General features: G+C 45.0%; 1 long non-coding RNA gene across 2 annotated transcripts in view; it reads right to left on the bottom strand.

Annotated features, from left to right (window-relative positions):
- The window catches only part of LOC135017117 (uncharacterized), a 197,109-nt gene that overhangs the window by 107,243 nt on the left and 74,613 nt on the right, over positions 1 to 15,253 (bottom strand). Inside the window, exon 1 of one of the 2 annotated variants that reach the window (XR_010215069.1) lies at positions 14,276 to 14,525. The exons of the other annotated variant lie outside the window; for it this stretch is intronic. This is a non-coding gene — a long non-coding RNA (uncharacterized LOC135017117). Of the gene's footprint in view, positions 1 to 14,275; positions 14,526 to 15,253 lie in introns of those variants that run through there. 2 annotated transcript variants of the gene reach the window in all.

Raw genomic sequence — 15,253 nt, 5'->3', positions numbered from 1 at the left:
TCGTGTGTTCAGCTCCCAACTGTCATGCTGTTCAGCTCCTTAAAGAACATGACATTTTATCAAACAAATTAATAAAATCACTCCTGTAACCGAAAACATAACGTGAAGCAAAAACAGTAAGAATAAATCAACATTAACTATAATCTAGTCCACATTCCATCAGGAATGCAAGTAGCAAGTGTGATGTGTTTGTCAACATGTCTGCAATATTTTCTTCACTTGCAACATATTCCAAATTGACAGACTTGTTTTCCACCAACTCACGAATGAAATGATGTCTTATAGCAATGTGCTTAGACCGTCCATGATGCTTTGTGCTACAAGAAAGATCAATTGCTCCCTTGTTATCACACTTTATGTTGACGATCTCACTGTGGTAAAGAAGACTTAATTCGCATAAAGTCTCTCTTATCCAAAGTGCTTCTTTTGAAGTTTCTGTGACCGCTATGTACTCTGCCTCTGTTGTAGAAAGAGTAACTGTGGGTTGATTCCTACTTGCCCAGCTTATGGCTGCGCCTGCTAGTGCAAACAGGTGTCTAGTATAAGAACGTCTATCACCCTCATCTGATCCCCAGTTGGCGTCACAGAATACTTTTAAGCTGGTATCTGATGATCTTGTATATTTCAGCTTTAGTGAACTTGTACCTTTGAGGTACCTTAGTATTCTCTTCACTGCAATCCAGGGTTGTCTCCCAGGATTATTTGCAAACTGGCTTGCCCGACTCACTGCATGTGTGATGTCTGGATGTGTCCCAATGGTAGCATACGTCAAACTGCCAATGGCATTTTGATAAGGGACTTCTTGCATTTTCTCTATTTCCCTTTTGTTGCTTGGTGACATGACCTTGACCATCTTTGTACTTTTATAAATGGGAGTACTTACTGGTTTTTCATCTGTCATTCTGTTCTTGGAAAACATTGTCTCAACGCATGTTTGTTGGTCATTTGTCACAGTTCCCTCTTGCAGATTTTGTACAATTTTCATACCTAATAGATCATTTTCAGGGCCTAGATTTTTTAACTTGAATCTTTGTTTAAACTGGTGCATGACATCAGTGATGCGATCTGGTTGACCTGCCAGAAGTAAATCATCCACATAGACAGCTATGATGAACAACTTTTCTTTGATGGTTTTGTGGTATAGGCAGTGATCAGTCTCTGACCTTGTGATGACCCCGGGTTCATGTGTGCATTATTCTCGCCTTTTGCTATCTTTGCCTTGAGAAAGGCAGCGTTTAAAGCTCTGCACTGCGCCCCGAGGTCGCTACCGAGTTCCCAAGATCACACAGTAAGAACGCAATAGCAAGGTACAACGGTACCTTTATTTTCATACACACTAATTATACTGGAAAATCCGTAACACACTTTGTACAATATATACAGGTAGCATTAATAATGATTACGATTAAGATTATATCACAGAAAGAACCACACAAAGCAACAACTCCTGCCCCTACACAGTCACTAGCCACCTCAGGGAATACTTGCATTTGGCGACTCCTTGCGGATACTGGTTTGCTGACCCCGGCCGCATGGCCTGATGGTCCTCTACCATGCAGAGGTAGGGTGTGCTGACCAGTCACCCGGCTCCAGCCAGCACACCAGTCACACACCTGGGACAGCTCCCGATGGAGCTAACGCTTAACTGTGTAGACTGGACCTTCTCCACAAAGCCAGGTCTCTAGACAAACGGGCTGACAGGATCTCTCGACTCCTGGCAACAGCCTGCGTTTCCTTAGTCAGAATCCCCCTCCAAACTCTCTGCAGGCCTTTTTGAAACCTCCTAAACTCCCATGCTGCCTTGCTCACCTGGTGATGCGGCAGAGTGCCCTGATTGGAGGGATTTTCAATCCTAATATTTAAACGTGTCCAGGGACACCAGGGGACCCCTGTGGCTTTGGAGTCACTAAGTCTACTGGAAGGCCATCCAGAACAATGGGCACTAATTATGGAGATAGGAAGGTTGGCTCCCCTCTGGCCATAACCTGAGTGGAAGTTAACCCCGTATAGTCATTTGTGATGTCACAGCCTCTTCAGCTAAGTGATGCTTCCTGTGAAGGGGGGCTGTGACAGAGGAGGGGGGGGGGGGTCAGCCCTGCACTTTTGGTACATCACATAGCCAGATGTCCTTGACCATTTACCTGGCTGGGCACCCACCTGACACCAAGCACTTACCTCCATTAGTGCAATACAATACAATACAATCACACATATACATTTCATAGGCATTGTGTATTGAGCAAATCAGGGCTAGAAAGATATTCACTGAGAGTCACAACCATATAAAGAAAAGGGACAATTACCTAAATACATATGTCCACTGCATACAGTAGTATGGGGTATACAGCTCAGATACGAATAACAGTTGGGTGTTATACAGGATAAAATGCAGTTATCTCTGGCATTCTGCCATCACTACTGAAGCGCAGGACCAGGCTGGCCCAAAAATATGTGACGCGACGCTGGCATGGCCACGTTCCGTCACAGACCTAACAAAGTTAATTTCTAGTAATGCTGCATCCAACTTTACATACCAGCATTGACCACTTTGCTTGAGGCCATATAGCAACTTCTTTAAGAGACAAACTTTCCCAGTTTGGAATATGTCCATATAATAATGTTCAGGTGGTTCCATATAAATTTCCTCAATCAATTCTCCATTAAGGATGCAGAATCAAAGTCCAGTTGATATATCAGTAGATTATGTAGTGTTGACAGTTCTGTATCAATTGCTGACTTCCACTCTGTCAAATCACTACTTGACTTTGCTTCCTATATGTTTTGAGGTTCACAGTAAGCTATGTTTGCATACTCCTCACTGTATTTCTTGGCTGGAATACCTTCCCTGACTTGTTGTCTGCTTTGACACTCTCAGATTCAGACATGCTTTCTGCTAACTATACATCCAATAATACATTTTGTTGTTGCTCCACTGCTCCAGTTAGTGGTGCTGTCTTGTAGAATACCACATCTCTGGATTTAAGAAGATGTGTACTTGTAACATCCCAAAGTATCCTTTGCTTTCATTGCAGTATCCGAGCATTATACATTCTATGGATTTTGGATCTAGTTTTCTCCTTTTCTCCTTTGGTATATGTGCAAAAGCTTTGCTCCCGAGGACATGAAGATGACTCCACTTGGCTTTTTCCTGGATCACGCCTCCAGTGGCATTTACCTTTGATGGCCACTGTAGGTGCTCGATTCTTTAGGTATACTGCAGTAGATACTGCTTTTGCCCAAACCTTCTTTTCCAGGCCAGCAACACTTAACATAGTCTGTGTTCTCTCAACATTTGTGCGGTCTGCCCGCTCACTCACGTCATTCTGGTCCAGTGTGTAAGAAATTGTTAGCTGATGCTTTATGCCATATTTTTTGAGGAATGTGGCTAAGACTTTGTTATAATACTCTCCACCATTGTCTGATCTCAGGATCTTTTGTTTCAGAGCTGTCTGGTTCTCCAGGTTTTTGTACTCAACAATTTTGTTGACAACTTCACTCTTCTCCTTTGGAAAGTACACATGTGTCATTCTTGTGGTGTCATCAATGAGAGTCATGAAATACATGTAGCCACTGATTGATTCTTCCTCCATTGGACCACACACGTCTGTGTGTACTAGAGCTAGCAGTGTCTCTGCTCTATTAACTGACTGTGGAAATGTGTTGCGAGTTTGCTTGCCTTTTATGCAACTTTTACACATAGGTCTTTCTGCGTTTCTCACAGTGATTTCTGTTACCATTCCATGATTCCATCTACCAATTTCTGGATGTTGTCAAATCCCAGATGACCCAAGCGTTTGTGCCACAGCTCTATTGACTGTTTTTCCTCAGTAGCCATCATTGCAGTACACTCCTCAGTGTCCAGGACATATAGTTGGCTGCACCGGGTTGCTGAAGCAATAACAGTCCCTATTTTATTATGCACAATACACTTGCCCTTCTGAAATTGGACTTTGAAGCCTTTTTACTCTAGGATGCTGATAGCAATGAGATTACTTCCTAAATAAGGCACATACAGCACATCTTAGATATCTGTAACAACGGTCTCACCTCCAATTCTTAAAAGTACTGTGATTGTCCCAGCTTGTAATGCAGTAAGGGCCTTATTTCCAATCCCTGTAACTGTAGTGAGAACACACGGTGTTAAAGAGTTGAACCAATGCTTATTACAACTGAAATGATAGTGGCCCCAAGACCATGTACCAGCAATCCTTCCTGTGACTGTCTGCTACATTCAATGCTGACTCGTTTGGCTTGTCACGCTGCTTCTGCGCACCACTGGAATTTCTCATCTTGCAATCTGAAGCTTTATGTCCTATCTTGTGACATACAAAACATTTGAATTTGTGCTTTCTGGACTCTGTGCCCTTTGTGATCAAGGCAGAACCCTCAGCTATGGTCTCGACAGGAATATGTTCTTGGAACTGCAGCAACTTGGCTCGTACAATCTTCGTTGTCAGTTTAGTGTTGTTTGATTCTAACGCAACCACCAAAAAATCAAATTCTGTTGTCAGATTCTGTAACATAGCCATTGCGACTTCTTCCCCGTCCACCTGTGCCCCCACAGATGCTAACTGCTGAGCTATCGACAATAACTTATCAATGTAATCATTCATTTCCTTGCAGGCACTCATTTCGCTCCATATAGCATGCATCTTAAACTTATCCTTCTCATTAGACCTTTATCTTCATATCCATTTTTCAGGGTGTCCACATGTCCTTAGCTGACACTTTCCCACTGGCTATTGAATAGACATGCTGCTCCACAGCTAAACCTATCGTCCCAATGGCTCTGTGTACATCATCTGGGTTTGGACATGCTCCTGGGTCTATAGTAAACTTCCACAACTTTTCCAGCTTAAGAGACATCTCCATGGCAAACTTCCATGTAGCATAGTTCTCTGAACCTTTCATCTTAGCAAAGTTCATGCTGTGTCCTGTGCTATACATCCTTTCTGCACATGTATAAAATGACACTTTAAACTGTGTCACTGTGATTATTTAAAAGCACTCAGGGGGTTAATCTTCAAGTACACACGGGTCTAGGCGCGGAACTGGGCCCATAACCTGTTGGCAGAGTGTTCTGGGCTATCTGGTGTAGTGACGTCAGTCCACACAGTTAAAGACATAAACAGTAATGCAGGTTTATTTAGTGTACACAAGTGACTCAGACGTTACACTGATATCGGTAATCAGGAGCCCATATATAACACAAGGTAACAGCATTAGGTAGTGGTATTTATCAGGAGATGTCTGTGGTGGTAAAGCATGCAGTTTGACTCCCACTGTAGAGAAGATGATGCATGCACTGGAACACTGTGAGTCTCTGTAGCTGAGATCTGCTCCTAGTCTCAGCTCTGCACACTTGTACACCAGGACTCTGTCTCTCAGTCTCTCTGTGTGTGTCACACTCTCCTTACTCTCTCTGAGATGGAGGAACAGGAACTAAATCATATAACTCTGCCTCCCAGTGACTCCTGGCACTAGAAGTCTAACACTAGGGGATGCACCCATAGACTTATACACAGAAGGAGACAGGCACAGAGTGCACCATATCCTAACATTCAGCTCCTAACTGTCATGTGTTCAGCTTCCAACTGTCATGTTGTTCAGCTACTAACTGTCATGTTGTTCAGCTCCCAACTGTCATGTTATTCAGCTCCCAACTGTCATGTCGTTTAGATCCCAACTGTCATGTGTTCAGCTCCCGACTGTCATGTTGTTCAGCTCCTAACTGTAATGTGTTCAGCTCCCAACTGTCATGTTGTTCAGCTCCTAATGGTCACGTGTTCAACTCCCAACTGTCATATGTTCAGCTCCTAACGGTCACGTGTTCAACTCCCAACTATCATGTGTTCAGCTTCCAACTGTCATGTGTTCAGCTCCTAACTATCATGTGTCCAGCTCCTAACTGTCATGTGTTCAGCTCCTGTCATGTGTTCAGCTCCCAACTGTCATGTGTTCAACTCCCAACTGTTATGTTGTTCAGCTTCCAACTGTCATGTGTTTTGCTCCCAACTGTCATGTGTTCAGCTCCCAACTATCATGTTGTTCAGCTTCCAACTGTCATGTGTTCAGCTCCCAACTGTCTTGTGTTCTGCTCCCAACTGTCATGTGTTCAGCTCCTAACTGTCATGTGTTCATCTCATAACTGTCATGTGTTCAGCTCCCAAAAGTCATGTTGTTCAGCTCCTGTCATGTGTTCAACTCCCAACTGTAATGTGTTCAGCTTCCAACTGTCATGTGTTCAGCTTCCAACTGTCATGTTGTTCAGCTCTTACCTGTCATGTTCAGCTCCCAACTGTCATGCTTTCAGCTCCCAACTGTCATGTGTTCAACTCCCAACTGTCATGTGTTCAGCTCCCAACTGTCATGTTGTTCAGCTCTTAACTGTCATGTGTTCAGCTCCCAACTATCATGTTGTTCAGCTCCCAACTGTCATGTGTTCAGCTCCCAACTGTGATGTTGTTCAGCTCCCAACTGTCATGTGTTCAGCTCCCAACTGTCATGTTGTTCAGCTCCCAACTGTCATGTGTTCAGCTCCCAACTGTCATGTTGTTCAGCTCCCAACTGACATGTGTTCAGCTCCCAACTGTCATGTTGTTCAGCTCCTAACTGTCATGTGTTCAGCTCCTAACTGTCGTGTTCAGCTCCCAACTGTCATGTTGTTCAGCTCCTAACTACCATGAGTTCAGATCCCTACTGTCATGTGTTCAGCTTCCAATTGTCATGTGTTCAGCTTCCAACTGTCATGTTGTTCAGCTCCTAACTGTCATGTTGTTCTACTCCCAACTGTCATGTTTTCAGCTCCCAACTGTAATGTGTTCCACTCCCAACTGTCATGTGTTCAGATCCTAACTATCATGTGTTCTGCTCCTAAATGTCATGTGTTCAGCTTCCAACTTTCATGTTGTTCAGCTCCTAACTGTTATGTGTTTAGCTCCCAACTTTCATGTTGTTCAATTCCCAACTGTCATGTCTCCAGCTCAGAACTGTCATGTGTCCAGCTCCTAACTGCCTTGTGTTTAGCTCCCAACTGTCATGTGATCAGCTCATGTCATGTGTTCAGCTTCCAACTGTCATGTGTTCAGCTCCCAACTGTCATGTTGTTTAACTCCTAACTGTCATGTGTCCAGCTCCTAACTGTCATGTGTTCAGCTTCCAACTGTCATGTGTTCAGCTCCCAACTGTCATGTGTTCATCTCCCAACTGTCATGTTGTTTAGCTCCTACCTGTCATGTTGTTCAGCTCTTAACTGTCATGGTTTCTGCTCCTAACTGTCATGTGCTCAGCTCCCAACTTTCACGTTGGTCAGCTCCTAACTGTCATGTGTTTAGCTTCCAACTGTCATGTTGTTCAGCTCCTAATGTGTTCAGCTCTAAACTGTCATAAGTTCAGCTCCCAAATATCATGTGTTCAGCTCCCAAGTGTCATGTTGTTCAGCTCCTGTCATGTTGTTTAGCTCCTAACTGTCATGTGTCCAGCTCCTGTCTTGTGTTCATCTCCCAACTGTCATGTGTTCATATCCCAACTGTCATGTTGTTTAGCTCCCAACTGTCATGTTGTTCAGATCCTAACTATCATGTGTTCTGCTCCTAAATGTCATGTGTTCAGCTCCCAACATTCATGTTGTTCAGCTCCTAACTGTTATGTGTTTAGCTCCCAACTTTCATGTTGTTCAATTCCCAACTGTCATGCTTCCAGCTCCGAACTGTCATGTGTCCAGCTCCTAACTGTCTTGTGTTTAGCTCCCAACTGTCATGTGATCAGCTCCTGTCATGTGTTCAGCTTCCAACTGTCTTGTGTTCAGCTCCCAACTGTCATGTTGTTTAGCTCCTGTCATGTGTCCAGCTCCTAACTGTCATGTGTTCAGCTTCCAACTGTCATGTGTTCAGCTCCCAACTATCATGTGTTCATCTCCCAACTGTCATGTGTTCAGCTCCCAACTGTCATATTGTTCAGCTCCTAACTGTCATGTGTTCAGCTCCCAACTGTCATGTTGTTCAGCTCCTAACTGTCATGTGTTCAGCTCCTTACTGTCATGTGTTCAGCTTCCAATTGTCATGTGTTCATCTCCCAACTGTCATGTGTTCATCTCCCAACTGTCATGTTGTTTAGCTCCTACCTGTCATGTTGTTCAGCTCCTAACTATCATGGTTTCTGCTCCTAACTGTCATGTGCTCAGCTCCTAACTTTCACGTTGTTCAGCTCCTAACTGTCATGTGTTTAGCTTCCAACTGTCATGTTGTTCAGCTCCTAATGTGTTCAGCTCTAAACTGTCATGAGTTCAGCTCCCAAATATCATGTGTTCAGCTCCCAAGTGTCATGTTGTTCAGCTCCTAACTGTCATGTTGTTTAGCTCCTAACTGTCATGTGTCCAGCTCCTGTCTTGTGTTCATCTCCCAACTGTCATGTGTTCATCTCCCAACTGTCATGTTGTTTAGCTCCTACCTGTCATGTTGTTCAGCTCCTGACTATCATGGTTTCTGCTCCTAACTGTCATGTGCTCAGCTCCTAACTTTCACGTTGTTCAGCTCCTAACTGTCATGTGTTTAGCTTCCAACTGTCATGTTGTTCAGCTCCTAATGTGTTCAGCTCTAAACTGTCATGAGTTCAGCTCCCAAATATCATATGTTCAGCTCCCAAGTGTCATGTTGTTCAGCTCCTAACTGTCATGTTGTTTAGCTCCTAACTGTCATGTGTCCAGCTCCTGTCTTGTGTTCATCTCCCAACTGTCATGTGTTCATCTCCCAACTGTCATGTTGTTTAGCTCCCAACTGTCATGTTGTTCAGATCCTAACTATCATGTGTTCTGCTCCTAAATGTCATGTGTTCAGCTCCCAACTTTCATGTTGTTCAGCTCCTAACTGTTATGTGTTTAGCTCCCAACTTTCATGTTGTTCAATTCCCAACTGTCATGCGTCCAGCTCCAAACTGTCATGTGTCCAGCTCCTAACTGTCTTGTGTTTAGCTCCCAACTGTCATGTGATCAGCTCCTGTCATGTGTTCAGCTCCCAACTGTCATGTGTTCAGCTCCCAACTGTCATGTTGTTTAGCTCCTAACTGTCATGTGTCCAGCTCCTAACTGTCATGTGTTCAGCTTCCAACTGTCATGTGTTCAGCTCCCAACTGTCATGTGTTCATCTCCCAACTGTCATGTTGTTTAGCTCCTACCTGTCATGTTGTTCAGCTCCTAACTATCATGGTTTCTGCTCCTAACTGTCATGTGCTCAGCTCCTAACTTTCACGTTGTTCAGCTCCTAACTGTCATGTGTTTAGCTTCCAACTGTCATGTTGTTCAGCTCCTAATGTGTTCAGCTCTAAACTGTCATGAGTTCAGCTCCCAAATATCATATGTTCAGCTCCCAAGTGTCATGTTGTTCAGCTCCTAACTGTCATGTTGTTTAGCTCCTAACTGTCATGTGTCCAGCTCCTGTCTTGTGTTCATCTCCCAACTGTCATGTGTTCATCTCCCAACTGTCATGTTGTTTAGCTCCCAACTGTCATGTTGTTCAGATCCTAACTATCATGTGTTCTGCTCCTAAATGTCATGTGTTCAGCTCCCAACTTTCATGTTGTTCAGCTCCTAACTGTTATGTGTTTAGCTCCCAACTTTCATGTTGTTCAATTCCCAACTGTCATGCGTCCAGCTCCAAACTGTCATGTGTCCAGCTCCTAACTGTCTTGTGTTTAGCTCCCAACTGTCATGTGATCAGCTCCTGTCATGTGTTCAGCTCCCAACTGTCATGTGTTCAGCTCCCAACTGTCATGTTGTTTAGCTCCTAACTGTCATGTGTCCAGCTCCTAACTGTCATGTGTTCAGCTTCCAACTGTCATGTGTTCAGCTCCCAACTGTCATGTGTTCATCTCCCAACTGTCATGTTGTTTAGCTCCTACCTGTCATGTTGTTTAGCTCCTACCTGTCATGTTGTTCAGCTCCTAACTATCATGGTTTCTGCTCCTAACTGTCATGTGCTCAGCTCCCAACTTTCACGTTGTTCAGCTCCTAATAGTCATGTGTTTAGCTCCCAACTGTCATGTTGTTCAGCTCCTAATGTGTTCAGCTCTAAACTGTCATAAGTTCAGCTCCCAAATATCATGTGTTCAGCTCCCAAGTGTCATGTTGTTCAGCTCCTAACTGTCATGTTGTTTAACTCCTTACCTGTCATGTGTCCAGCTCCTGTCTTGTGTTCATCTCCCAACTGTCATGTGTTCATCTCCCAACTGTCATGTTGTTTAGCTTCCAACTGTCATGTGTTCAGATCCCAACTGTTATGTGTCCAGCTCCCAGCTGTCATGTATTCAGCTCCCAACTGTAATGTGTCCAGCTTCTTACTGTCTTGTGTTCAGCTCCTAAATGTCATGTTTTTCAGCTGCCAACTGTCATGTGTCCAGTTCCTAACTGTCATGTGTGTCAAAATTGACATTTGGGAGCTGATTGGCTGGAGCATTATTTATCATACACAATAAGTTTGATCATTCACAACTGGTTTTATCACTCATTGATAGATGTGCCCCTTGGTATGGAATTCTGTGCGAGACATTGTGCATCTTTACATGCAGCTGCAATCAGCTTAGCTACCCCACTCTTATCCCTCCAGAACACCCACTGAAATTCACAATCCTTACATCCGAATTTGTTCTTGTCTTCATGAGGCAAATTATCAGGATGCAAGTGTATTACTGCTTGGATGCATGCGTAGTAATGAATACATTGGCCAACTGTGTGCACACTAGCACTGCATCTTACTCTGAATCAAGACCTATGTAGAATTATATACTGTAGGTCATACTTAATCATTGACATCAGTCTCTTCCCCAGGGATCTACAATACACATTCTATACAGGGCAGACACATATATAATTTACAATCTAGGGTTCATTTTATCAGGAGCCAATTAACCTACAATACAGTACCAATATGTTTGTGGACTGTGGAAACCAATCTCAACACGTGAGGAACATACAAATATGGCACTATTAGGATCAAACCCATGACCCCAGAACTGTGACGTAGTAATGCTAAGTTAACTATTTACTACTACTATTATTATTATTATTACTACAAAAAAATATTCTCAAAACAATGTTTTAAATAAACATATTGAACATCTTTACTAAGGAGGTTTTTTAAGTAATGCTCATGAAAATACTGTATGTTTTGTACACAAATTATTAAAATATTTTATTAACTTCTAGGAAGTTTGTATAGTTATTTTACAATGTTACTTCTACTATATTATATACAAGCAAGACTGGATTTGCTCAGCCTGACGTAGCTTCATTTGGTTAAAAGTGAAATAATTCATCTGACAATGAATAGAGAATGAGTTCTGCTATATAGAACCAGTGGTGCAAGTGGGCGGGTACGGGTGGGTACGGCGTACCCGTAAGAATTTAGCCGTGGGTACGCCGTACCCACACCGACGGGCCGCCGCTCCTCTTCCTTCCCTCCCTCCCCCACGCCGCTGATGTGAGGGCAGGAGTGGCAGGAGAGTGCAGCCTGCGCCTCTCGTTCCCCTCAGTCTCCGGTGGGTGTTTCAGTTTACTTCAGCGCCGATCCGTGAGCTCTGATTGGCTCACGGATCGGCGCTGAATTAAACGGAGACACCCGCCGGAGACTGAGGGGAACGAGAGGCGCAGGCTGCACTCTCCTTCCCTCACATGACAGACAGGAGGACAGCGACGGCAGCGGCAGCGGTGAGTAGGGGAGGGGGGCATGTTATACCTGGCACTGGGGGGGCATGTATACCTGGCACTGGGGGCATATCTGGCACAGGGGGGCATATATACCTAGCACTGGGGGATATCTGGCACTGGGGGGGCATGTTATACCTGGCACTGGGGGATATCTGGCACTGGGGGCATATCTGGCACAGGGGGGGTATATATACCTGGCACTGGGGGATATCTGGCACGGGGGGGCATGTATACCTGGCACTGGGGGCATATATACCTGGCACTGGGGGCATATCTGGCACAGGGGGGCATATATACCTGGCACTGGGGGATATCTGGCACAGGGGGGCATGTATACCTGGCACTGGGGGCATATCTGGCACAGGGGGGCATATATACCTGGCACTGGGGGCATATCTGGCACAGGGGGCATATATACCTGGCACTGGGGGATATCTGGCACAGGGGGGCATGTATACCTGGCACTGGGGGCATATCTGGCACAGGGGGGCATATATACCTGGCACTGGGGGATATCTGGCACAGGGGGGCATGTATACCTGGCACTGGGGGGGCATGTTATACCTGGCACTGGGGGATATCTGGCACTGGGGGGGCATGTTATACCTGGCACTGGGGGATATCTGGCACTGGGGGGGCATGTTATACCTGGCACTGGGGGATATCTGGCACTGGGGGGGCATGTATACCTGGCACTGGGGGATATATGGCACTGGGGGGGCATGTATACCTGGCACTGGGGGATATCTGGCACTGGGGGCATATCTAGCACAGGGGGGCATATATACCTGGCACTGGGGGATATCTGGCACTGGGGGGGCATGTTATACCTGGCACTGGGGGATATCTGGCACTGGGGGGGGGCATTTATACCTGGCACTGGGGGATATCTGGCACTGGGGGCATATCTGGCACAGGGGGGCATATATACCTGGCACTGGGGGATATCTGGCACAGGCGGGCATGTGTACCTGGCACTGGAGGATATATGGCACTGGGGGCATATCTGGCACTGTAGGGGCATTTCTGTATCTGGCACGGGGGGCAATGTATATCTGACACAGTGGGGGCATTTGTGTATCTAGCACTGTGGGGCAATGTGTATCTGACACTGTGAGGCAATGTATGGCACTCTGGGGGCATTTCTGTATCTGGCACTGTGGGGCAATGTGTATCTGGCACTGTGGGGCAATGTGTATCTGGCACTCTGGGGACATTTGTGTATCTGGCACTGTGGGGCAATGTGCATCTGGCACTGTGGGGCAATGTGTATCTGGCACTCTGGGGACATTTGTGTATCTGGCACTGTGGGGCAATGTGCATCTGGCACTGTGGGGCAATATGTATCTGGCACTGTGAGGCAATGTGTATCTGACACTCTGGGGACATTTGTGTATCTGGCACTCTGGGGACATTTGTGTATCTGGCACTGTGGGGCAATGTGTATCTGGCACTGTGGGGTTATATGTATCTGGCACTGTGGGGCAATGAATATCTAGCACTGTGGGGCAACGTGTATCTGACACTATTGGGGTCATACGTGTATCTGCCCCTCCCCCTAAGTGTATCACGCCCCCATTTTCATTGGCCACGCCCCATGTGGCATTTGGCCACACCCATTTTTTGCGCGCGCGCCTTCGGCGCACGCACACAGTACCCGTAAGACATTTTTTCTACTTGCACCACTGTATAGAACGTGCCTGCCACTGTCACCCAATCAGCACGCTGCCTGAAGTTTGGGAAGTTGGAGGGCACCTTGGACAGCTCCACAGATATTTACGGGACACATGAATACATAGAGCATGGCAACTCTGCCAGACAGCTGCATCTTGCTGTTATATATTATGTCACTTTCTGACAATGCTGATTTACACCAGTGAATTATTCCTCAGCACCTTTACCTATTACACAGTGCATCCAATGCTTTTCTGTGGTTTCAGTAAAGACAGTTTAGCCATAGATTTTCCTGACATTTTATTTATGTTCACTATATGTGGAAAACAAAAAGCTAAAAAGTGTTAAATATTTGATATATTCGGCAGCTCAAGAATACGTATATATTTGTGTCTATCTATATATACACACTATATATGTATATATATTTATTATTTATTTTTAAGATTTTCAAAGTCCGTTGAAGTGCCACCTCATCCCTTCTTTGATCGGAGACCGGTGTATATATACAGTATATATGTGTGTATATATATATATATATATATATATATATATATATCTACCAGCATCAGATCACACACAATTGTAAGGACTAGATCCGTGGGTGCCCGGTTAAATACGCCCGAAGTCTACAGTAATTCAAATGGAAAAACAGCAGCAAAACAGCACACCACCTTTTAAGCATTAGAAAACATTCTTTAATTATTGAAATAGCTTCAGGTTTTCATAGAAAAATAGCAGCATTTTACTCATCCGATCTTCATGGATGTAGTCAGCATATAGACACATGGCCATCCCTACGGCCCGTTTCCGTTATTACACCTTCCTCATGGGGTCAGCTACGAGTGTATGTGTCAACTCTGAGTCTCTTAAAGCAGTTATAATCAATTAAAACACTCTCACCTGTGTTCATGTATCCACCCCATGTGTTCCTGCATCTCTCACCCTGTGGATGCTGCCAGGCGGAACCTAGATCATCATTCCTCATTGCTGGGGACACTGTAAGAGTTCCGCCGTACAGGAAGTGATGTCACAAGATCGCAGCTGTCTACTTCCAGCCGTCCGGGACTCCCAGCTTCCCCACAGTCAAAGGGAACTCAGATGTCTCTAGCATGCCCACCAAGCACATTTTCACGGGGGGGAGACGTCTTGATCCCCGGTGACCTATAATACACGCCTAACATGTTTATATTGTAAACAAGGACAATGAAATGTATTATTTATTATTTATTTAACAGTTTCTTATATAGCGCAGCATATTCCGTTGCACTCTACAATTAGAACAACAGTAATAGAACAAAACTGGGTAAAAACAGACAGACATAGAGGTAGGGAGGCCCTGCTCGCAAGCTTACAATCTATAGGGAAATAGGCATTGATACACAAGGATAGATGCTACCTACTTCATAATGGTTCCCCAGATTGCAAAGGTTCTTAATGGGTTGTATGATATGATCACCCCGCAATGTTGGCCAAGTGTCAGGAGGGTGTGAGAGTAAAGAAAGACAAAATATGTGATGTCATGTATATTGGCCCTCATTCCGAGTCGTTCGCTCTGTATTTTTCATCGCATCGCAGTGAAATTCCGCTTAGTACGCATGCGCAATATTCGCACTGCGACTGCGCCAAGTAATTTTACAATGGAGACAGTATTTTTACTCACTGCTTTTTCATCGCTCCGGCGATCGTAGTGTGATTGACAGGAAATGGGTGTTACTGGGCGGAAACAGGCCGTTTTATGGGCGTGCGGGAAAAAACGCTACCGTTTCCGGAAAAAACGCAGGAGTGGCCGGGGAAACGGGAGAGTGTCTGGGCGAACGCTGGGTGTGTTTGTGACGTCAAACCAGGAACGACAAGCACTGAACTGATCGCAGATGCCGA

This window comes from Pseudophryne corroboree, chromosome 1, assembly GCF_028390025.1.
Source record: "Pseudophryne corroboree isolate aPseCor3 chromosome 1, aPseCor3.hap2, whole genome shotgun sequence".
In the NCBI taxonomy this organism is placed as follows: domain Eukaryota; kingdom Metazoa; phylum Chordata; class Amphibia; order Anura; family Myobatrachidae; genus Pseudophryne; species Pseudophryne corroboree.
Note: the sequence above shows the minus strand (reverse complement) of the source record. Positions and strands in the feature narration are given on the sequence as shown.